We start from the raw sequence: 8,889 nt of genomic DNA, 5'->3' as shown, positions 1-8,889 counted from the left end.
TTAGATGGGGATCAATATTCTAAGTTTAGGAGGTAGAGGTGGTCACTTTTCGTCAGAGGGAGTCAGTATTTTATAGAATTTATTGTTTCTAATGGAGCTAGTGAGCTTGCCGGCCGGTTCGTCGGTTGGTCAGTTCATTTTATGGTTTCCGGATGATAACTCTTGAAAGGGCAATGGAATTTGATAATTGGTTTGGTACACTAATCATGAAATACAGATCGAGTTCAAATTTTACTTCAGACTGGTAATATTTCACATAGTTATGCCCACTTGTCTCCTATTTCTAAAAAACAGATGATTACATTCTAAAGAGTTAATAGATTGAAATGTTATTGTTGTAGTAACATTACAAAATACAGGTCGAGTTAAGACTACTAATAATTCCCATAGTTATGGCTCTATTTTGTCACATGGGACCTATTTAACCAGATATTCAAAATTCGCAAAAAACTTGGTTAATAAAATGTAATTGATTTTAGTAATTCACATAAATGTATGTTGTCCAATTCATTTCGTAAATTCAATATTATCCAATTGGAAATTTAATAGAAAAAAAATGGTATTGTGTCTGTTTGTGCATTTTTTCCAATGGTAAACAATGTCAAATTTAACTCATATCATGAAAGCCATAGTTTGACATAACGTCTTTTAATAAACGCATTTTGCACATTATTTTACATCACGCAAACGACTTTCAGCATTGTCACAACTTACAAAACCATATTTATAACACCAAAGCCGGTGACATGTTTGGTGTGTGAACTGCATGACTTACTGTCCGCGCAGTCTGATCAGGATCCATGCTGTTCGCTATCAGTTTCTCTACTTGTTATAGGGTTTGTAAGCGAACAGCATGGATCCTGATCAAACAGCGCGCATGCGCAAGCTGGTCTGGATCCATGCTGGTCATAAACCCATTATGCTGGTTTTGTTATGACGCGGCTCAAATGCACAATTCGAGATTCTGATGCGTCTCTAGTGTACTTGAATTTCCCGTCTGATTTCTTAACTGAGCCATTTCAGTGGACGACAGAGTTGTCCACGGGCAAATAAATCCATCGGGTGAGTAGTACGCACATCTGTTGCGTTAGTAGCCCAGCGGAAGTGTTTTAATTTTGGTAGGAGTAGCAATAGTTAATCATGTATGTAACGTTCCAAAGTGACAGAGACAAATGCCGAGCTTGACGTAGCTGTTCAGCAAGTGAAATTAAATATTTCCACTCACAGGCAGGTGAGGTAGAAAAAACTTTACGTGGGTAGAACTTTACGTTTTCCATTGATGACATGTTGAATCGAGTTTCAATACTACAAACCATACAGCCGCTGAAACCAAATTTAGAAAGTAACGATACAGATAAATTAAAGCCTTTGATAAATTTCTAAGAGTGGACGTGTCCATTGGCTGCGACGGAACAATTTCAAAGTTGAATACATAATTCAGCTTACTTCTTAACACAAATGAAACGTTTTTACCTGCATGCCACATGCACATCGTTATACCAACACGGGGAACCAGAGCCTGGTATTCGTATGTATGCGGAAAGAAGCAAAGTGATATTCGTGTGCTTTCGGAAAAGGCGGAAAATGTAGGACGGAAGACTACGAGATCGGCAGCGGCGAGTCTTAAGTGGTGGTAGAAAACCTCAGATAGCCTTGCTTTGTAGGAGCACATTTGTCTCGCAAGCTCGTAAGCATTCATATCTGCGACATATTGGAAAATAGAAAAGATGTGTAAGACACACAATAGAAAGGACATTCGAAGCACATTTGTCTCACATTCTTCCATAAAATTGTAAAAAAGTAATAATTATGCCCGTCCGTATACCGGCTACCAGCCATTGTTTTTTGTGTTTCCTGTATCTATAATTCCGTTCTTAGGTCAATCAAAAACTTCCACCCTCTGCATAGGAGTAATATATTAACTTAAAGAATATACCAGATCCGTATCCAGAACAAAAACACATATGCAGCGAGTCTATTCTTATCGTTATTAACTGTGACACGTTTCTTTCCTATGCTTAATTTTTTAATGATTTAAGAAATATTCTTATTAACAACAAGGTAGTGTCTACGGTGGCATAAAGGGGACATAGGAATTTCGTAATTATTATGTGTGCACGCGATAGCTATTACCTGGCCTCGCGATACTAGTACGTGCGCACGCGATAGCTATTACATTCTGAGTTTATTGTTATTGCGTGCGCACGCGGATAGGTATTCCGCATTTGAACACTGGACGCCCCGACTGAGTATCGAACCTACAGCGGTTATAGGGACAAGTGTTTCTTTTACTCGGCCACAGAGACCTCAAAATGATCTAAGGAAGAAAATGAAAAGACCACCCAACACGTATTTTGTTTTCATCAGAAGTATATATAAAATATCGCCTTTTTTCGAGAATTGCTGCTTTCAGATCCGCAATTGAAAAAAAAAACACAACTAGTGAGTAACATAATCCGGGTAATGCCATGATTATGGAATATCGGGCCTTGCAGAATCGGGTGAGATGCGAAATTCCGAACAGACACAAACGAGGTAGGATATTGTAACACGAGATATCGCAATGGAGGTATCCCGTACCACGAGGTTACAGGGTAGTACATCGAATCATGTTTTGTCGGAATTTGGCTTTTCCTGTCTCTCGGTAAAATATCGCACATCGCTGCATGTTTGTGCTTCTCAAAGGCCTGACTATAGGGTAAAGGAACTAGCGCGGGAGCCATCTGGCCTTATCTCGTAATGGCACACAGGTTATTGAACACTATGTTTTCAGCTGATTTCTGTTTCAATTTCATCAAGAATATGTTTTTGACATTTTGGTAGAATAAAGGTTGTATTTGATAAAGTGAATTTCAATTATAGTATTGGTGGTGCTTCCACGCTAAAGGAGTATGATTGTTAAGTGAATCTACAGTAACAAATGTGACGCTAGAAATTTTTCTTAGAAGATACATCGCCCCTACTTATCTCATCATTTTATATCAATTTTATCATAACTGATAAGGTTTTGTTCTCTAAAATGGGTTTGTATCTCTTTGAAAAAATGTCAGTTTTATATAGAATAATATAAAGGGAAAACTATTTACTGATATACAAAGATGCGAGGCGAGACGCGAGATTCCGGCGAGATGCCGAACGAGTCGCGATATTGTATCGTTCAAATATCGCCCGATTACGGTGTTCCGTTTGGACATAAGTAACATTTTTGTCTCCCTGAGCCACTCTGCACGATGATACAATAGTAAAAGCGCGATGGCACGATGATACGATGATGAAAACACAACAGCACGATGATGAAACAACGATGACACAATGGTGAAATCGCGATGATGTAATGACACGATAGTGAAAAGATTATCGCGTTATCATAATCATGCCATCGCAGCTTCATCGTCGTAATTATCGTATTTTAACCATCGTAATATAGTGTTTTTACCATCATACTATCACGTTTTCATCATCGTTTCACCCTCGTACCATCGTTGTTTCACCATTGTACAATCGTTGTTTCAAGTTCGTACCATCGTGTTTCCAACATCGGACCATCGTGTTTTTATCATTGTACCATCGTGTCCTCGCGCTTTCACCATTGTACAATCATGAACGGGATTTCGAATGTTTCAGTGTATGCCTTCAGGTTTAGCCAATTAAATTTCTTGAATTACAGATATTAGAATTAATGGGTTTTAAGTTAAGATTTCATAAAAAGCATTAGCAAACCTAATGATGATGGTAAAACGGCGAACATCGATTCTAAAAAAAAAATCTGCCGTCAAAAAAGTCATAAAAAATACATAAAACAAATGTGCTTTCTTGTCCCTTCAAAACTTGATCGGAGCACATTTGTCACACAAATGAGTTGTTTTGGGTAGACATTTCAGGTCCCATTTGTGTCCTGTGGGAAAAATGCAACAGCATCGTAGACATTTGAGGTCCCATTTGTCTCGTGTGGTTTCAAGTAAGACAAATGTGCTCCGAGACAAATGTGCTCCTACACTGCTTGCTTTTCTGGTTAAATGTCACATTTGCGTCCTATGTGATCACTATAATTTTTGCGAGGAAAATACAACACTTAACACGTATTGAAAGGATGTAGTCAATTTGCTTGACACCATCTTTAAAAGTGTGGATAATCACAGAAATGCAATATACTGACATTCTATATGGCTTTTATTATATCATAATATTAGTGACTGATGGCGTGATAATTAACATAGTGGTGTTATTATCTTCAAATACATAGACAAAAGCTCTCTTATTACTTGTGATACACAAAAACACATTAGATAAGAAGTCGTCAAAATAAAGTCTATTTTAAACAAAATTAGTGCCATTTTCGTTACTATATCAGAAATGATAACACATATCGATACTTAACTAAACTTTTGCCAACTTTTAAACTTCTTGAATTCACAATTTCAACCTCACGAATTAACGATTTCAACATTTTCTGTGATAAGCTCAGGCTTGCAAATAGACCAATTAATTTTCCATGTTTAGAAAAATGATTATAGAATAAAATAAATGGTTTCCTTAAATAAAAGGAACGATTCAGAAACGGCTACCAAGTGGAGCAATGATGTTACTTTGGATGAAACCAAGCATTGTCACATATTTAACAACAGGAACTCCTTGGCTGTTATTTATAATAACATCGGACTTTATACGGATTGGAAGTAGTTCTACCGCGCGGAGCGAGATATAAGAAATAAAGCGACATGGGCGCGGAGCGAAAACACGATAATGAGCGGGGGGCGCGGGGCGAAGTTTTATTTATTAAACTTTGTCACGCGCCCCGCTAATAAGCTTGTTTTCGCTCTTTCTTAAATCTAAGCTCCGTGCCGCGCCCCACCTCACGCCATTTTAACTTGTTAATTCTCGACTTTTCGCTTCGCGGGGCGAAAACACGAATGACACAATCAGCCACCATCATAACGAGTGTATATCTTTGACATCCAAAGAAAAATTAAAATTTATTTCGGTTAAATTATGATTGTCAAACATATTTTCAATCATAATTTTACCGGAATAAACTTTATTTTTCTTTGGATGTCAGAGATATACTATTGTTATTACACGGTTTGTTTAAAAATACCCACTGATGTACAATTATATACAAAACTCAATCAATGTCAACCGCTTTCGGTTTCTACAACCATAACAATAAATATATAAAAAAATGTACATATAAATTTACTTAATTTAGGTGGAATTTTACGTGAATATCAGGGCTGGGAATCAAAACTGCGTCGTATCCTACAAAATGTAAACAAACGCCGCCATCTTGGGACGAAAAATGTATGTTTTTGTTTATAACTCTTTTTGTTGGAAATGATTATGTATTAACACTCTACACTATTTTCCGCTTCGTTCGGTATATGTTGCTTGCACAACTATTTTGTCAAACAAAAGTTATAGCGAACTTGCAACTCGAAGCGGGGCAGAATTTTTATGAAAATGTGTGGAAACGACGCAGTTCATATTGCATTATCTATCGTTTTTTCCTTCAAATCAATTATATATTTGTTTCAGAGTTCACCATAAACTTCAAAGCATAATTTTGCATCATTTACTAAAATTTCATTAAAAAGTGATGTTTATTTTCCAAGATAATAATGGTTTTTACGAAATGATACGACGCAGTTGAAAATAAAATATGATACGACGCAGTTGTATTTTCATTGCAGTCTGCATATTGGTTAAACTATTTAAATTATGTGCTAGGTATGCTTATAACGTCCAACAACATTACTTGTTTACAACTTAAGTCAAAAGCAGAGGCCACTCAATGGTTCCATAAAAATGGAAATGTAATACAATTCTATTAGGTCGCATTTTAGTACCTATCATAAGCAGCTACAAATTCCGAAAAGCTGTATCAAATGCGATATACATTGAAACACGTGATCGCACACCCATATGACAACATGTAGCGTACTTCTAAAATTGTTCCCGTGGGTTTGAAATTGGAGTGATTACCATTTTTGATACAAAATTCAATATTCCAGTGTACCTCTCCTGGACCCTGTATTAATCAGGAATGACCTTTTTTAAAAAAAAAAAAAAAAAAAAGAGAAAGAATTACAATTTTTGAAAAGGTCTCTTGCTATGGGAAGAGAGCTATGCGCAAATTGCATGCATACCTTTGTTACTTGTAATTAGCAATAATTTCCGTCAATTCTGTTATTACTTATGTCTTTTACGTGCCGATTTTATTGTATTCATTTTCTTAATAATCGGTGAGAACAGATGAGCTTTATTATTTGAAACTGAACATTTAATTTTTTTAAATCATATTATAAATGGTTAAGCTACAATATATTTTTGCAAGTAGGCTATGCGTTCAGTTTAGTCATTTTATGTTCAGCGCCGCGGAACTTTGCCGCTGATTTTGTCGTATTGATTTTATTGATCGCCAATAAGAAAAGGTCTACGGAGTGTATTTTCTATATTTGCACTTAAATATCATTTTTCTCCATTAGAAAACTTTAAATTTTCAAAATCGAGTTACATATGATACAACTACAAATCATTTTGTAAAGAAGGTGTCCGTTTTGCAAAGGTATTTTACGCTGTGTACCGATAAATTTGATACAGATATAGGCAAACATGACCTTTCAACAGTATTAAAGAAGTTTTCACAATATTGAACAGAAAATTTAGAACAGATTATCACTGCGAATTTTCAACAGGCTAGAGACATGGTATTTTAACATACCTTCATATATACTAAAGTGTGACTTTTATTTGATAATGAATTGCCTGAAAACTTACACAAAAGTTTTAAGAAAATGACTTCACAGAGGATTGCCCCCTGTTTACATTGAAAATTTCTCTGCTAGTCATACCGAAACAAGAAATGTAAATGTTATTCTCTTTATAATTAATTAAAATATTTATAATCTTAAAACTTCATGCCAGAAGTTAATAAAAAGCTGCTTAGATGTACAGCTGACGTTAACAAATTTTGTTGAAAAAACAAATCAGACAGGTGTTTATGTTTACCGAATTCAAATCACTTGAACTGAACTGCTATGAATTCGAAAACCACCAGGGACTTTTTATTCTTTCGTGTGGAAAACCTATCAAGCTAGTTTAAAAATGTCGATCGGTTCTCTGCAGGTGCAACATTTTGCCTGAAATAATGCACAAAGGCGCAACTGAAATCATTGCCCCTAGTAAAGCTTATGTGTAGTGTGAAAGTTTGAAAACAAACCACAAAAAAGCAGTCATTACCAAGAACATGCAGAACCACAGTTAACTTAGAGCGTAGCTAGCCAAAATGAATTCAAGTTAATAGATTTCTACAATATTTTTGCGAAAAAAAATATAGGGATAATATTGAACATACAGGACAGTATAAGAAATTATTTCAGATATTATGATCAATTAGGTAACATGTTCATGTTTAACTGAAAAGTAGCTTCCGCAATGTAAACTTTCAAATTAAATGTTATATTGGACATGGCACAATGTATTCTAAATAATCAAAAGCAACAGAACATTGCTATACACCGCAAATGATCTGGGTTTTTTTATCTAGCGCAAGTGATTATTGCATAAAATAGAAATTTATTGCCAAAATTATCCCTGTTGAAAAGACTGCTAAAATTACAACTGCGTCGTATCATATTTTATTTTCAACTGCGTCGTATCATTTCGTAAAAATCATTATTTTCTTAGAAAATAAACATCTCTTTTTTATGAAATTTTAGTCAATGATGAAAAAATTATATTTCGAAGTTTATGGTGAACTCTGAAACAAATATATAATTGATTTGAAGGAAAAAACGATAGATAAAGCAATATGAACTGCGTCGTATCCACACATTTTCATAAAAATTCTGCCCCGCTTCGAGTTGCAAGTTCGCTATAACTTTTGTTTTACAAAATAGTTGTGCAAGCAACATATACCGAACGAAGCGGAAAATAGTGTAGCGTGTTAATACATATATCTGGTTTTCAGTCATTTCCAACAAAATGAGTTATTAACAAAAACATACATTTTTCGTTCCAAGATGGCGGCGTTTGTTTACATTTTGTAGGATACGACGCAGTTTTGATTCCCAGCCCTGATATTGGAATAAACTTAGACAACAAAAACTCCCAGCATTAAATTACTATTTGTTTACATATGACGATGAAGAAGAAGAAGAAGATTTATTATGAAATAAATCACATATGATCCACGAGCATTACATCAAGAAAAACATTGGAACAATTAAATCATAAATGATAAGATGACAAAATAATGAATATACATGTACTGAGTTTTATTTCACGGCGTCTCAACGCCGTGATATTGTGATGGGTAGTTTTCGGTAGCATGGGCAAAAGTCACGTGACAAAATGCCTTTCGATTTCTACAGCCGACATTTTATTGTTTTTACGCAATCATTGTACAGCCCATTTCCGTGAAAAGTTACATAGAAACAGTTTTTTTTTCAAAACCATATAGAATCTAAACAGTATTTTTATCAACACACGAAATATCAGCGTTTTATATTAACACATCTCCGGACATCCTTTCGACATGCTTGAGAAATTCGCCTTGAATGGATTATGTATGGTGGCTGATTAACGCCATCCAAATATTTTCGCGTCTTCGCCTCAAAATGCGAAAACACGAAGGGACGACATATTTTGACTAATGTGTTCTCATGTCGGATCTATGTCTCTCTCGGAGTTAATCTTTTCACGTGTAAAATGTCTTTGAACATTACATTCCTAAGTTTCTATATTTGCAATTAAGAACTTAAATTGTCTTCTTTTTTTAGCTCACCAGAGCCGAAGGCTCAGGGTGAGCTATTAGTAACAAAGGGGGATACTTCAGCGTCCGTCGTCCGTCGTCATGCGTCAACAATCATCTTCTTCTCTGAAACTTCTGGG

Source organism: Ruditapes philippinarum, unplaced genomic scaffold (genome assembly GCF_026571515.1).
Source record: "Ruditapes philippinarum isolate M1 unplaced genomic scaffold, ASM2657151v2 ctg899_1_1_1_1, whole genome shotgun sequence".
NCBI lineage: Eukaryota > Metazoa > Mollusca > Bivalvia > Venerida > Veneridae > Ruditapes > Ruditapes philippinarum.
The sequence above is the reverse complement of the archived record's forward strand: the minus strand, read 5'-3'. Positions refer to the sequence as shown.